This window comes from Globicephala melas, chromosome 2, assembly GCF_963455315.2.
Source record: "Globicephala melas chromosome 2, mGloMel1.2, whole genome shotgun sequence".
Taxonomy (NCBI): Eukaryota; Metazoa; Chordata; class Mammalia; order Artiodactyla; family Delphinidae; genus Globicephala; species Globicephala melas.
In genome coordinates this window covers 23174202-23191731 of record NC_083315.2, presented here as the reverse complement: position 1 = coordinate 23191731, position 17530 = coordinate 23174202, and positions in this window count along the sequence as shown.

The window sequence follows — 17530 nt, the reverse complement described above, 5'->3', positions numbered from 1 at the left end:
CAGTTTATTTAAAAAGATTTTTAGAATTTTAACTGAAAAAAATTATGTTCGGTGTCTGTTTGAAGGTCAAAGCTTACATTCAAATGACATGTGTCCAAATAGCATCTGACGGGGACCCTTGCTCTCAGGGTTGAATTCAACAGTACTTCTAATCACACTGTCCTTGTACACCTTGTCAGAAAGGGGTTTATCAATCAATAGCACAGAATTCATTTTTTTTGTTCTTTCTTGTTTGCAGAACCGGATTACCCACCAGGGACAGTGTTTGTCTGATACAATACCCAGGAAGTACCCTTCATCACAAACACTGAAGTTTGACTGGGACCTTATACAGTACGTTGGGCTGATCTATTTTCTCATGGGAACTGCTGGGCTAGTTCAGACAAGCATCTGCAATTCTTAAACGGACAGTTTCAGGTTGAAGAATTTAAGAGACAACCAAATAGAGTTTTAATGCCCTGTAAGATAATAATGAAAGACATTTATGAAAAAAAATCCCAGTTAGTTTGAAAGCCGGGGCCCACACTCCGTGTTTTGAGAGCAGATGGATGGCTAGCTCGACTACTCCTGGTTTACTTTCTGACTTGGATTTGTCTCACTGGTCCAGTGAGATTGTGAGGGCTTCCTCCAATCTGGTTAATGCTCAGAACCAATGTTTGAGTTTTAGACTAATTATGGGCCAACCACTGACATTTTTTCTATAATGTAAAGACTGGTGCCAGCAGTAACTCAGTGAGATTTAACATAAAAGCAAGATAAAACAATTAAAGAGGAAGAATATTTGATTAAGTGGATCGCTGATTTATACTGGGGTAAATTGAAATTGAAGGGAGAGTGAACTTTTTATGGCAATCATATATTACGTTCATTATCAGAGACTCTGGGTTCTTTGTGCTTTTGTGATTTAAAAAGAAATAAACCAGTTGAAGGAGAGTAATCCTGGCTGGCATCATTATGTCTTCTCTTGAGTTATGGTTTCTTTTCACTGCAAAAGTTAAATAAATCATATTCAAGTAAACTCATTGCCATCCACATTTAAATAGACCAAATAAAAGTGTAGCAACAAGGCTGCACATGGCAAAACACACACAAACACTTTTGCTTTGGTGACAGAGCTTGACATAGACTTCAATTATCATGTATTTGGTATTTGCAAAAATTGTAGCTGTGGCAACATCCCTTTAGGGGTCTTGGGCCTGGTGTCTAGAGGAGCAGAACGCCATGTGATTTGGTGTCAGACCTGAGGAAATTGTGAAACAGCTCCGTTGCACATGCCTCTTCTTGTTCTGTGACTGGCTCTGATGCAAGGCTCTCCTTGACTTGGAATGAAATTGTTTCTGAAGCTTGCTTTAGCAGGTGTTTGCAGGGTGCTTCTGACATCCCATCCACAAAATATCTGGCCCTTCCTCTACGTAAACCAGCGTTGCTTTTGCAAAGGCTGTGTTGGTGCTGTATCAGAGAAGGGAGCACTGCGGTCTACCAGCAAACAGAGCAGCATAGGTGAGGGGGAAGAAAGAGCAGAGAAGGGTGATTTGGGAAATTCAGAGAGCTTTGCAAAGAGGGGAAAAAACCCAGATAATAGTTCATTTTGTTTTCCTGTGGGGTATTGCAGAGGGAGGACTGGGGAGAAGCCGGTAGGAGAGACTGGCCCCTCTGATGTATAGATCGACCACGTGAAGTATCTATTTATATCCCACAATCCACTCTTCCAGCTGATGCTCTTATGTGGGGCTCAACAGGACTGCAGAAATCAGCAGGGAAAGTGATGCCTGCATCACGAGAGCATGCAGCTCACCACATTGTTCATGATGGCCTTGATTCTTTGACGACACATTTGAATCACATTTATTCATTTTCACCAAAATATTTTTAGATTGCTGTTTGAAAATTGTTTGTAGAGAAAAGGCCATTCAAAAAACTAAAGACTCTGAGCGAAGTTCTGGTGGCGACACTGCCCCTCTCCAGGTGTGTGGTCCTGGGCAAGACTTGCACCCCTGGTCCCTGCCTCCCTTGTGTGTAAAAGTTGGGGATGCACATGGCGATCAAAATTTCTTTCACGCTCTGACAGATTATGACTCTGTTATTCTTCCTTAAAGTGGGGGAAAGAGAGCTCCTACCGACGTCTGCAGCTAGGGTTTACATTTCTGTGTTTCCCGAGAAAGCTAAACGCGCAATTGGTGTAAGTTAGGAAAGAAAGCTCCACTTGCCAAAGGAAGCAGTTGTTGAAAGTCCTGTAACCGGGGCACAAACAGATACACAATGGCCATCTGGGTTTTACGGTCGGTGCCAAAGGAGGGAGCAAGGAAACCGAGTCCAATTTTGTCAGCGTCCTTCTTGTTGCCAAGCGTCCTCACCAAGGAGTTAAGGGACCTTTGGTGTCATCTGTTCGTCCTTTCAGAGGCATGCTTTTGTGAGGCTGCTCTGTGACATTGCTTCCCCTTGGTACCTATGCTGAGGACGTCTGCTTCCAAGACATTCTAAACCAGAACATTGATGGAGAGGTGAGAGACCATGAGAGTGGGACAGCTGAGGGGGGGTCTGATGGGGTAGGGGGCAGTGGGAAAGAAGGCTGGCAAAGGCTGGCTCCACATCACTGATAATTTCATAATTTGCTCACAAAACTGCCTTTCCTGAAATAATTTTGCCTCCATACTGTTGGATAGTGTACATTTTTAAGCTTAGGAGAGCCAGTCTTTAATCACACACCCTCACGTTGCTGACAGTCCTATAAAAAATACCTATAATGTACTTGTTATCAGGTCCCTGCTTAATTAATTTGTTAAATTCGCCCTTGCCATTAGCACGTGTGTGTTGTACTCCTACTATTTGAATTGACCTGTGTAGTTCACAGAGGTGGCAGCAGACACAACTTTCCCATACGTCCTGGGAGGAGCCAGGGACCTTGGGGTAGGAACCTCATCTCTCTCAGTAGGCGAGATGGGGTGGTGGGATTTTATGAAGCTACAGTGAGGGTGAAAGAAGGTGATGAATGGAAGGCGACTGCCTAAATCATAAATTGTAATGTAAAACGGTGATAGACACATTTTTCAGACAGACCAGTTCTCAAAACTCTTACTTCCCATGGAGCTACTGGAAGACGTGCTCTCCAGCCAAAGTGAGGACCCTAGAGAGAGGACAACCTGGGAAGCAGGGAAGAGGGACCCCAGAGAGAGGTGAAGGAATGCCCCAGGATGATGGTGATGGAACATGCCAGAATGTCAGTGGGGGAGCAGCTGGGAGAACAGCCACCAGATTGGATCAGGAAGACTGAGGGCCCCAGGAGGAATGTCTCCAAAAAATGAAATTCATATTTGAAATTTGTATTTAAGGACTTGAGAGAAATTCTAGGATTCTCTGGGACAATTCAGGTTTAAGGTAGCCATAAGTTCATAGCAAACTAAGTGACTGAAAAACAATACAGTCGTTAACTCTAGGAAAAAAGGAAAGCTCGGATAAGAAAGCAAGTGCAAATGGAATGCCTCCTACGGCTCAGCTTTGAAAAATTTTGCAGAAGAATAAGGTGAACACTAAATTCTGATTTAACCAAAATTATCATGTGACTTCCTTGGAAGGACAAGGGAGGGGAAATAGGGTGGACTTGGGAATATTTAAATGCATATTTTGAGTTCTTGAGATAATTAGCCTTCAACTTACAAAGGCGTTCTGTCTTGAAAGTTTGGGTGCTGGACTGTTGAATCTCTAGCTGCTCCTTAAAAGCTGCGTGCTAGTTTTGAAATGTGGCTCTTGTGGGTAAAGTACTGACTGACTCATACTTTTAACATTACAAAAAGCCATTCCATCTGAGCAGCTGTGAGAGCAGCCTCGGACTTCCTTATAAGAAGGAACACCAGTCTATGAAAAATCAAATTATTGAACGGGCTCATCTATAAATATAGAGGTTTCCTATTCCTTGCTATTGGGCAGAAATTCTCCCCGACAATTTTCAGAGTAAAGCTGTTTTCTATGGCATCGCTTTTCGTACTGTTTGTGGTCAAGACGTAGGATTCAGTGTTAACTAGTTCAATGTGATTAATCCGGAAACTAAGTAATTCATCCGTGTCGAAAATGTGTGATTAGTTTTCTCAAAGTTATATTTAGAAATCCAGAGATTCAAGTGGTTTAGAGGTTTGGATGTAGAACAAGAGCATGTCATAGCAACCTCCACCTCCTCGTTCCCCCAGTACAAAACAAATTGTGAGACCTTTGTTTAAGAAGGACTTTGAAAGTATTTATTTTTTGTTTCCCTTAATGCCACACATGTGCTGATACAGGAGTTCTCCACCTGTGCAGCCCCAGGACCTTCAAGCTTTTCTGGGGTCAGTCCTCCATCATCAAATAGTCACAGTTAAAGAGGTGCTCCTCCCTTTTTCAATAGCATGCCTTTCCTTTGGATACCCTGTAATTTCAAGTCTTTCCTTCTGGCTCGTTCTTGTTTAATAACATTAATAGTATCATCAAAGACAATAACAAACAGGGCCAGTGAATACTGAGCTCTTGTCCTACTTCAGACAGTGAAGGAAACCTATACAGTAGATGTTCTTATTATCCCTTTTTACAGATGAGGGAAATGAGGCTTAGCTAGGTTATGCAACTTGGAACTAAGTGGAGAAAGCGGGACTCAAATATCTCAAACTTGAGGATACCAGTCAGAGATCTCCTAACCATCACAATACTGCCCTTGACCTTTCCAATCATTCTACTCTGGACTATTAGGGTAAATTCCATGTTTGTCTCACTGTTGGCCCAAATGTATCCTCTCCTAGTCCAAGGATAAGGCCCTTAAGGGCAGGAAGTGTGTCTAATTCACCTTCCTATCTCTGATCTTAGCTTAGCGTCCAGGACAGAACAGGTGCCTAATAAATGTTTGATGAATGAATAAACAAAAGTCCTAGAAAGAAAAAGATGAGGTCAATTATTCACTGATTCCTTTTAAAATGGACTCTGCTTTCTTCTGTCTTTGAAGGGATGCTTATATTCTGCTCTCCTTGTTTGTCATATAGGTATGGAAAGTGACAAGATCATGATTAAATTGTAGTGACTCTGCTGTGACTCAAGGAACAGTGGTAGCAGAGAAAATCTTGAAAATATTAAAAGCTAACAAACAAATCCTGTTTCCTCTTCGCTGCTTTGTGGACTAGCTCTCACTTGTCTGTATGGACATTCCATGAGCGTAGTTGGGGTGATTGGGGCTCCAAATTCACTTGCATTTGATAATCAGATTCTGCTGTAACTCATTCCCCAATTCTTGAATATTTATCTGCCCTCAAAGCCTTGATTTAGGGACTTAAAAGAGCCATTAACATTTAGAAAGAACAACAAAACCATGTGTTTACCTCTAATCCAGGAAATAGAGGAATCTCTGATCATGTGATTATTTTCAGTTTGAGTTAAAATTATGGTGAGGTCAGTCACGGGAATTCTCTAGGCTACATGGGAAGTTACTTTACTTGGAGCACACGTATTAAAATTCATGACCTTCGATATAAAAAAGAAGGGATTGGTTTGAACTTTTCCCGTTTTAAGAGAAACTTTAACACGTGCTGGAGCTTCTTAGGCAATTTGACAAACTTCTCTCCTCACCTTCATTTACATTTTCTGTTCTGCCTTCTTTGGCTGCCTCTCACTTTGTCATGGCTGTCCTTCTGTCTTTCTTCTCCCAGCCACACCCCCCCCCACACACACACAAAAATCCTGTAGCCTGGGTTCACTCCTCTCTTGGGCTTTATCCAGCCTTCTAATCACAGACAGAGGCAGCCCCCAGATCCAGCACATATTTCCATTTCATAGACAATGAAATCAGATCAGAGAGGTTGAGTGACTTGCCCAAAGTCACAGAGCCAGGCCAACGTCAGACTCAGATTGGACTCAAGTCTATAATCTACTTCCCTAATTACTAAGTCTGCCTCTCTTTCATTTTATTTTACACTTGTTTTCTCTTCTGATTAGTCTAAACTCTTAATATGAAACAATATAGAAGGAAGAATTTTATTTGAATTAAAGTTTTTAGCTGGAATAACTGGATAAGTAAGACTATGGCACAGTGATACCATAGTATACACTAATTTTTTTATATATGACTATTTATTATTTATATATGTATACATTATTAATCATTTAATTATTTATACACTTATTTTCCCTGATATTATCTTTGAAATAAATACACCTTTAATATTTTAAGCAATAAAAATCAGATATTAACTCTTCATGTATTTGATATTGGTGGCAGACTGCTGTTGTCTTTTTCAAAATAGTTTTTCTTTAATTCCCCAAGTCAGAATGCCCGGTTTTAGCTGTGTATATGGCCATCCACTGTAAAGACTACGTTACCCAGCTTTCTTTGCACATTGGTGTGGCTGTATGTCTGAGTTCTAGCTAATGAGCCCTGAAAGGAAGTGCCAGTGACCCTGCTTCTCCTTCCTCATTTTTTTTTGTTGTTGAATGCAGATGTAAAGGCTGGTGCTTGGCAGCATTTTTGGACAATTTGGCAACATGCTAAAGATGGGTAGAGTAGCAAGATAAGAAGGAGTTTGGGACACTGTTGATTGTGGAATCACTGTACCAGTCTTGGTCTGCCTACTTCCAGGCTTATTTTTAGGTGAGGGGAAAATAAATTTGCTTCTTGTTCAAACCACTACTATTTATGAATTTATTATGTGCAGCTTTACCAAATCTAAGTGATATGGTAGGCTAAATGACTTTAGTATCATTGGCTTAGAAGGTATTGGAGTTCATAAATAAACCTTTCTACATATGGGGAAAGTAAGAACCTGAACTCACCAAAGTAGGTGAGTACCTAGACTTTCTGAACTCCTGAAAATTCCAACCAAATTATGTAATGGCTTTAGTGAATAAGCAGAAGACAAAAATGCTTCAAATAAAATGTGGAAAGTATTCTAATTTTCTTTAATTTTGTTTCCCAAAGAAAGGATCTTTGAGTGGAAACAAAAATTATGTTCTTATCCTTGGGTCCTTTTTGGGACTTTCAAGTCAATCTGAGACTCTAAATATTGAGAGTGAATGAGGGTATCTTCATTCTCTTGTAGTTGATAAATAATATTGTTATAGGAACTTAATAACACACAGCTGATATCTGGGTCTAAATGACAACTGGTTAGAGTGACATTAAAATGTTTATGTTCTAACCAAATCCACATCTCAATTATTTCCAGCTTCACCTTTTTTTTCCTGACATTAGCAGTCTCTTAAAAATTGCTGGAGGAGATGAAAGCCAAGAGATGCTCAAGGATACTTCGTTTCTAAGCCTTAGAAATTCTTCTTACTGACATCAAATCTTAAAAATGATATTATGGCGGGGTGGGATGAGTTAGGAGATGGGGATTGACATATATACACTATTGATACCATGTATAAAATACAGAACTAATGAGAACCTACTGTATAGCTCAGGGAACTGTACTCAATGCTCTGTGGTGACCTCAAAGGGAAGGAAATCCAAAAGAGAGTGGATATATGTATACGTATAGCTGATCCGCTTTGCTGTACAGTAGAAACTAACGCAACGTTGTAAAGCAGCTATACTTCAATAAAAATTAATTTAAGAAATCTTAAAAAAAATGATGTTACATTTTTACTCTAACTTTGGAATTTGGTGCAGGGAAAGTATTTTGGTTGCAGCCATGAAATCACCTTAATTGTGTTGCACTGAGGCAATGAAAGTGGATGTTGTGCACTGGGGTATCAGTATTTCTGTGATCTTGTGCAAGATGAGGGCCTCTTACAGCCTCTTTATCTATAAGGCAGAGCCTGGGGCAGTACGCGTTCCTGCAAAAATCAAAGGAGCACAAATAATCCTAAGGGTGTAACTGTGGATTCCTGAAAGCACCATGGACCCTGTGCTGCCACTTCACTTCTCAAGTGGCTACAGTGGCGATCACAGCCATCTCTGCTTGTTTTATACATGAACTTCGAAACAAATTATATCTCGCTAGATTGGTGAGTTAGTCTTCCAAGTCTGTTTTATGAATTATTTAGAAGCCTGTGAACTCTGAGTTGATGGCTGACCATCAATTAAACCCTTCCTCTGAAGGACCTATTTCTAGACTTTTTGTGGAGAGTGCGTGGATGAGAACTCTAAAACCTTGAGGATCTTTAAAAGAATGGAAATGATTTCTGACATTTGCTTGTTACCTTTTAGTATTGCGTATATGAGCTTGGGCTTTTTGTAGATCTCATTAGAAAGACATTAACCCTGGTACTGACATCGAAATTCACTTCCTTTCTTGGACTGATTTGAGTGGGTCTCGTTTAATTGACCTTAAGAGTCTAGGTAAAAACCACACTTCCTCTCCTGGCTTACCAAAATGGAAAACAATATGGTATTCCGGAAAAATTTCATGAAACTTGACAGATACCTGCAATGTTCAAATATTTTTTTGGACGGAAGGCAGGAAGAGTGAAGAAAATAAGGCTCTGCATGCTTTGTAGTTTCCTAACGTTTCGAAGCAGGGAGGAATCTCTGGTGAACACACATCTGTCGGCTGCAGTATATTATTTTAGCGCTTGTCATGTTCTACTTTCAGAGGCTGCGCTGTTAGTCATCCCTGAGAAGCAATTCATGTATCAGGAGTGTTCATTACCCAACAACCTGCATAACTGATCTACCACACCCTCAAATTAACCATTTGAGGCTGGTGGAGTAAAGCATTTCATCTGTTGCGATCATGACCGGCAGGGTCCTAGGATGCCCTTGATAACTCCCAGCCCTCATTCTTCCAAGTTATTTCTTGACTATTTACAACCGGCAAACTATTTTTGTTAAAGGGCTATAAAGATGGACATCGATGGCATTCTTCTTTCTGCTGCAAGAGATTTTGCTTTCAGCGTTCCTGGGTTTACTTGATTTTGCAATCAGCTATGTTCAGTGAGGTTGCTGGCTGCAGGCCGTGGTGGTAAGAGGTACCCCGGGAGTACAAAGGCTCCACGGAGGCACCCATCAGTCCTGAACATCTGCGTTGGTGAAATCCCATTTGCTCTCTTGGAAGCGTGGCAAGGACTTTTCTTTTTTCCCCTCGTCTCTGCATCAGAGGGCAGCCTTGTAATGTGCTCACGATCCGGCCATAATGGTCAGACACGTGAATGCAGCTGGGGTGGAGGTGTGAGTTTTGCAGCGGGCGATGCATCAGCTGCTCTTACATGGAGAGCGTCAGGAGGCTGGCAGCTAGGCACCGAGGCGGTTTCTATGTGGTTGCTAGGGATGCCACATTCAATATCCCGATGCTCTGTGCTCAAAACAGGGAAAAATTGACATTCTGACTTCCCATATGAGAGTGGAATACGTGATTCACAGCCCTTCTGCAGCATTAATCAAGCCGTGTTTACATGGAAAGAAGCCAAAACAGCTAGAGCCAAGAGCTGCATTTGGAAAGCCAAGTGGTGATGTCATCTGGGCAGAGCAGCCCCCGGCAAACCACTTAGCTGGTTTAGGTGCCTAGCATTTAGCCGTGGAGCAAATCCCAGTTAAGCGTCGGAGGAGCACCACCACGCTTGGCCCCGTTCTTGGGATTTATGTGGTTGTATTATGGTTTGTTTATCAAATAGTGTAACATCATCATTTGTTATTATCTCCACTGAGAAACCGCCTGATCCACTGGTAAGTTGGCAACGAGAGAGTTCTCAACCCTTGCAGGGAACAAGGGCACAATCCCCACCCCCCCAAAACACTCTCAAAATAAAGGAAAGAATGCTATTGGTCTTGGTGAGGTGATGCCCTGTTACCTATTCCAATCACATTCCTTCTTTGGGGATATGTGTTCACATAGCCACAGGCTTCTCCCAAGATGGAATTATTCTTGCCACCAAAGAATTTCAGAGGAGAACTTTGGGTTGGGATTGATTGGGGTGTCACATTTGCCTGTGCAGCCTTGGCCCTGATTATTATTAGGAACTCACTTTTAGCTGAGCCTCTAGAACCATAAAATTTGTCCTTAGGGTAATGTAAGGCCCTGCTGCGTGTCAAGTGTTGAGCAAAGTCAGGCGTGAAGTCCTCAGCAGTGGAGGCAATGGTCATGGTTCTTTTCTGGATGGAGTTTAGTTAAGTCAACCCGTCAATACGCTATATTTTCTCTGAGAAGCACAGTGGAATTTGGCCATTTTAGTGTAATCCTATTAACGCCTGAATTACAGGCATTGCTTTTTTAGGAGACCCCTGAATGACCTCTTCCGGACGAAAATCAAATACTTCCAAGTTAGAGTTTTGGTCCATTTCTAAAGGATTCATAACATCTTCAAAATGAGAGATGTTGTTAAAAAAGTAAACAGCACCAAACCAAAAAAACCTAAAGGGTCGGGTTAATCTAGAAACCGACAAATAGCCCTTGAATAATTATACTTAATTTTATTTTATTTTGTTAATTTTATTTTATTTTGTATACAAAGACAGGATTTTTTTTTTTTTTTGGTAAAGTGAGTGAAAGAGGGATTTGAATTCTTATTTGAGCCATAACTCAATCTAAAGGAGAAATTGTAGAGTTATATCCATTGAGGGATATAGAAGGAGTTTAGCAGTTTCCTCATTGGTGCTGTGGGGCTGCACTGGGGTCATCAGTGGAGTAAGGACTTAAATAGTCTGCAGAGGGCTTCCCTGGTGGCGCAGTGGTTGAGCGTCCGCCTGTCGATGCAGGGAACACGAGTTCGTGCCCCGGTCCGGGAAGATCCCACATACCGCGGAGTGGCTGGGCCCGTGAGCCATGGCCGCTGAGCCTGCGCGTCCGGAGCCTGTGTTCCACAACGGGAGAGGCCACAACAGTGAAAGGCTCGCGTACCGCAAAAAAACAAAACAAACAAACAAAAAACTAGTCTGCAGAGAATAACAGGAGTACAAGGGTCTTTATAAGATAATTCTTGAAGAAAAGTTTTCTTTCAGGGTTAGACAAACGACAAGGCAAGGGCAGCAGGCTTGAAATAACCTGACTTCTTGGAAGCAGAGATTCTCCTTTCTGATAGAAACGGACACAACACTTAATCTTCTCAGTCAGAAAAAATGGAGTTTCGTGCAATTTTGGACACTTTCAGAACAGTTCTTTAAAACTAAAGGGCCTTCCTGCTTTGGCTTTAGACGTCAAGCCATTGTTGCTTTGGGCTTTACTTTGGTCTCCCCAGGCCTGGATTCAATCTTGGCTTTTTCTTAAATGTATTATGAAATTTCATAGCATTACGTGCTTATCCACCCAGCTCCCCAGTTACATAGCATGGGAAGTTAGTCCTACTCTTTTAACAAGAAAAGCAGGCAATTTCCTTACATTTTCAAAATGAGTTTGCCAACTACCTACCCAAGAGGTGTCTGGCATTTTGGTGGGGAAAGAAGTGATTAGTTCAAGGACATTGACAATAAACCTGCTTCATAAATACCATATCTTTTGATAAAAACTCTCCCGACTGCCTTCTTTTGTCAGAGAATATCAATTGCGAACCAGTGAAGATTAAGAAAAGTTGTGACCTGTGGTTGCTAACCACTCAAGCCTCAAACACTTTTTTTTTTTGTTTCAAGTAGTATATACTTCATTCTCCCCTTATTAAGATTAAAATGAATCTACATTGCCCAAACTGGAGTTTGGTAATTAGCCACATAAGTTAACCAATGAGTTTGACAAAATCATTAACTAGGATGCAAAGAGAAACTTTTGGGCGTCTGTTATGTATAAAATTAAAGGGAGTGTTGTTAAGTATTTTTCATTCGGGCCCACGATAGGCATGACCATATAACATTCTTTTGAGGAAAATGTTTTCATTTTTGGAACAACTAGTACTATGAATACAAGCAGGAATCAGAAACACTGAATTCATCTGTATAGCTGTAAATGAAGGAAAAACAGTTCTCTTTCCTAGACATAATTACGGAGTAAGCAGTTTACTTAACTTTGAAATCCTTTTATCGTCTCTAGGGAAATGTTTGAGTGACTGTTAGGAAATCTTTCACATTGTGCCATGTGACTTCTTCAAAGAGTTATATGACTAGTGCATGCTTTCAATCATACGCCCTTAAGATGCTGGTTTAATATAGTTGGAACAAAGCATTGGTTTTTGCGATGGTTCAGGCGTCGGCCAGTGTGGCAATCTATGAGAGATTTACAGATTCAAAATCATACTGACCCGAAGTAGAATTTCCCAAAATATCTCTCACCTCTGCCGGTAATTGCCAGTTCAATCTTTTCCCTTTACCAGAAATCATAGCCCCTCCCACAAGCAGAGGTAAAAGGCATTTGAGGGTAGCAAACAAGGAGTCCCCACACCCAGCCACAAATCACCAGAAAAACTTCACCCAAATTCCTCTCCACACGTATACTTGTTTGGAAGAATGTTTTCTCCCAGGTTCTCACTAGCTGACTTGGGTTCACGTGCAAGTGCCAATGTGGGAAGAGGTGAGAACAGACAGGATTTGGGGTCAACTCTCTTGACCCTGTTGTCCTGTGGAGTGAGGGTGGCAGTATTATTAATTGACCGGAAGCCTCAAATTAACAAACCGGGAACAAAATTATTAGAAGTGCCAAGTCTAGGCATAACAAAGGGTTGTGATAGGAATGGCCAAGGGGAAAGTTACATCTCCTGTCAGGTTTGGGTTTGTTCAGAGATAGCTCATCTCACAGTTATCAGAAATGACTGTTAAAGTGTGAAGTAGTCAGCCTGGTTCTTTCTCTCTGGTGTGGGTGGCAGGAGCAGACTGTGGCTCAGGTCTATAGCGGGCTTGTGTCCCATTCATTCTTATAGACTTTCCCTTTTTGCATCATTTTGTCTTCAGGGTGGGAGGACCACCCCCATACTGTCTATTACAACACTTGAATCAGCTTGGCTCTGCCATGACATCTCCAGAATATGAAGATTCAGGAACAGGTAGATAAGTGGAGACTGCTTTTTGGAGGGCAGTGACCTTTGCAGACTCTAAATCACACCTTAAGTGCCAAGGAAAGTATGTATAGGAGCCTTCCACTGGAATGCCACTCATTGGGAAATGATAGGTCAGAGGCTCAATTTTTTGGACTTTATTTTTCTCCTGGGTCCCCCACATTTAAACTTAGGATACCAGTTGGATGTCGAGCAGAGCCTCTTTTCTCTATGTGGCATCTAGGAAAGTTTTCAAAGGAAAAGGAAAAGCAATGAATGGGATGGAAAAAGTGAAATGCAAAACTGAAGGATGATAGGACATGTTCATCTTTTCAGCCTTTTCATATAAATTTAAAAATCGTGTCATCAAGGTCACAAAACATCTTGTAGGGGTATTTTATTGCTATTATTTAGAATCCATGGACTCATTAAATTGAGGAGAAATGAAGTTGTTACGATACTGAGTCTTCCAATTCTTGTATGTGTTACATTCATTCATTTATTTAGGCCTGTAAAAGTTTTTTTCAATGATAACCTTGCATATATGTGTGTGTATATATGTGATACTCTTGCATATATATCATAATATATATGGTATATAATATATATTAGATTTATTCCTAGGTATCTTATTTTTTTGTGCTGTTATAAATGGTGACTTTAAGCAGTTAATTTCCTAATTGTTTATTTTTGGTGTAAAGACACACAATTGATTTTGTGTATTGACCTTGTATCTTGCTGTTTTGCCAAGTTTGTAATTCTAATAATTTACCTGAAGATTCTTTTCAATTTTTGGCACAACAGATCTTATCTGTAAATAAGGGCAATTTAAATTTTTTCTTTCTAATCAGCATCTCTTTATTTATTTTCCTTGCCATATTGCGATGGTTAAAATGTCCTGTACATGATGTATTAAGAGTGGTAATAATGGGCACTTTTATCTTGTGTGCAGTCTCAAAGGGGAAATTTTTAGCTTTCCCTTCTCTGTCTCTCTTTTAGTAGAAATGACTTGTCAGATTGAGAAAGTTTCCCTGTGTTCCTATCTTACTAAGAGTTTTTAATTATGATACTGGCATTTATGAAACATTTTCTCCTTTTTTCTTTTTAAATAAATATGGAGAGTTACAATGGTTGACTTTTTTGAGTGTTAAACCAATTTTGCATTCTTGGAATAAACCTACTTTGTTGTGATGTGTTATTTTCTCAAAATAGCTCCATATTTCTTTGCTAATATTCTGTTTGGGATTTTTATATCTTGACCATGGGTTGATTGGCCTTGAATTTTCCTTCTTGCAATGTCTTTGCTGGACTTTGGTATTCCTGTTATGATATGCTCACAGAATGAGTCTGGAAATGTTCCTTCTTCTACTTTTTGCAGAGTTTAAGTAGATTGGCATTATTTCTTCCTTTCAAGTGTTGCTATCTGGGCCTGGTGTCTTAAACTATGGGTTCGGTTCCTGTAATAGGACCATTCACATTTTCTGGGGTCACTTTTGGAAAGTTGTATTTCTCTAGGAATTTATTTTTCCTAGATTTGCAAATTTATTGGAACAAAATTCTTCACAGTATCTTCTTATTATCCTTTCAATGTCTGCAGAATCCGTAGTTTCCCCTGCCACCCTCCGCCCCTTTCAAGTTCATGCTATATTTTCAAGACATCTCTTTCTTTCTTGATCACTTTGCCAGATTTTATCAAACTTATTAGTCTTTTCAAAGAGCTAAGCTTTGGCTTTGCTGATTTTTTCTATCATATGCTTGTTTCCACTTTGTTATTCTCTTCTGTTAAATTTAGTTTTATTTTATGCTCTTTAAATTTTATTTGCTTTTCTTCTTCTAACCTCTTGAGATAGGTGTTTAGTCATTGATTTTTTAGCCTTTTTTTCTTTTCTAATATAACTATTTAAATTTATAAATTTTTCTGTATAAACACAAGCCTTGGTTTCATCATGATATATAGTATTTTCTAATTTCTACTGTGATTTCTTTTTTAACTATAAATTATTTAGAAATGTATTTCTGAATTTCCAATTAATATACATTTACAATTAATGTGCAAGGATTTTAATTTTTTTGGTTATTTCATTTCTAGCCTAATTATATTATGGTAAGAAAATATACTCTGTATAATTTCAATCTACAGCAAGTCCCCTACGTACGAACGAGTTCCGTTCCGAGAGCACGTTCGTAAGTCCAATTTGTTTGTAAGTCCAACAAAGTTAGCCTAGGTACCCAACTAACACAATCAGCTATATAGTACTGTACTGTAATAGGTTAATAATACTTTTCACACAAATAATGCATAAAAAACAAACACAAAAGATAAAGAAAACATTTTTAATATTATAGTACAGTACCTGGAAAAGTATAGTGTACAGTACAACAGCTGGCATACAGGGGCTGGGATCTAGTGAACAGGCATGAAGAGTTACTGACTGGAGGAGGGAAAGGAGGTGGGAGATGGTAGAGCTGAAAGATCGTCAGCAGTAGGAGTCAGAGGGCAAGTTGCAATTTCACTCACACCTGACACTGATGACACAGGTTCTTGAATCCTTGCTGGATTGCTTTATAGTTTGGCATACAGTCTGTTTTCATAAAAGTTCTATATGTGCTGGAAAAGATGATATACTTTGTGCTTATCAGATGAAGTATCTTCTGTAGGTCCATTGGATCAAGTTTGCAAATTATGTTAGTCAATCTTCTATATTTTTATTGATTTATTTTTCTGCTTATTCTTCCAGTTACTGAGAAAGATTTGTTCAAATCTCTTAAAATGATTGGGAATTGTTTATCATTACAGTTCTGTCAGTTTTTGTTTTGTTCTGAAATAATATTTGGAAATTCATTGCTGAGTACAGTAACACTACCACCACCACCATCTCGACCAATAACAATACAGCAGCAGCAATATACCAGGACTCAAGCAAGCTGTGTGCTCTTGATCATCATAAAGTCTTCTTTAATTAAATAAAAACGATTTGGACTAAAATTTGTATTTTTTTTAACCATCATACCATATTGTATCATAACATCAATTTGACAGGTGCAAAAATGTTCTTCATTGGTGTAGAAAGAATAATCTCAAGACTGTTAAATACATTCTCTAGTGTCTAATTGACAGCCTGCTTATGTTATACATATGAGTTCCAACCAACAATCAATTGATAAATATGTATTGATTATTTACAATGTGCTCAGCACTCATCTGGGTACTGGGGAATATGAAGGCTGAAGACTCATTTCTCAAGCAGTTATTATTTTTGATGAAGAAAGAAACCCATCTTTCCCTGGCATTGTCTTAACATTTCTACTTCTTATCTGAAACTTTTTTCTATAAATAATTGTCTTAGAACAAAGTGGGATGATAGTAGATGCCACAAAAGTATTTTCTTTTCTTCTCCTCAAATATATAAAAGCTTTTCAGGGCTTCCCTGGTGGCGCAGTGGTTGAGAGTCCACCTGCCGATGCAGGGGACACGGGTTCGTGCCCTGGTCTGGGAAGATCCCACATGCCGCGGAGCGGCTAGGCCCGTGAGCCATGGCCGCTGAGCCTGCGCGTCCGGAGCCTGTGCTCCGCAACGGGAGAGGCCACAACAGTGAGAGGCCCGCGTTCCGCAAAAAAAAAAAAAAAAAAAAAAGCTGTTCATTCTTGTTCAAAGTCCATGTTCAATACTCTTCAAAGCTTTGTGATCACCTTGACCCTTAGCTGCCTCTTTCTCTCTTAAAAATCCTCAACAAAATATTAGCAAACCAAATTCAGCAGTACATAAAAAGGATCATACATCATGATCAAATGGAATTTATCCCAGAGATGCAAGAATGGTTCAGTATCTGCAAATAAGTCAATGTGATATGCCACATTAACAAAACAAAGGATAAAAATCATATGATCATCTCAATAGATGCAGAAGAAGCATTTGACAAAATTCAACATCCGTTCATGATAGAACTCTCAGAAAGTTGGTATAGAGGGAACATATCTCAACATAATAAAGGCCGTTTATGGCAAATCCGCAGCTAACATCGTATTCAATGGTGAAAAGCTGAAAGCTTTTCCTCTAAGATCAGGAATAAGACAAGGATGCCCACTCTCATTTCTACTTAACATAGTATTGGAAGTTCTAGCTACAGCAATCAGACAAGGAAAAGAAATAAAAGGCATCCAATTTGGAGACGAAGAATTAAAACTGTCACTATTTGCAGATGACACGGTATTATATAAAGAAAACCCTGAAGTTTCTCCCCAAAACTATTAAAACTAACAGATGAATGCAGCAAAGATTAATATACATAAATTTGTTGCTTTTCTGTACACTAATAATAAACTACCAGAAAAAGAAAGCAAGAAAACAATCAAAGAATAAAGTACCTAGAAGTAAATTTAACCAAGGAGGTGAGAGACCTATACTTTGAATTTCTACAGCATTTTGGCTAACTAGTATACTAGCATACTAGTACATTCTAGTACTTGGCATATACTACCTTTGGCTCAAATAATAATTCATTGCTTCTTGGGTGTCTGTCTTAAATTTTAGATCAAGTCTCCATATGGGCTGTAATTACATCTTGCACATCATTGTATCCTCAATGACATAGCATTTTGCTTTCCGTGAATTCAATAAATATTTATTTATTGAGTAATTGTCTAGGCTATAGTCTTATAAAGATCAACCATTGAATTGTTTCCTAGTAGT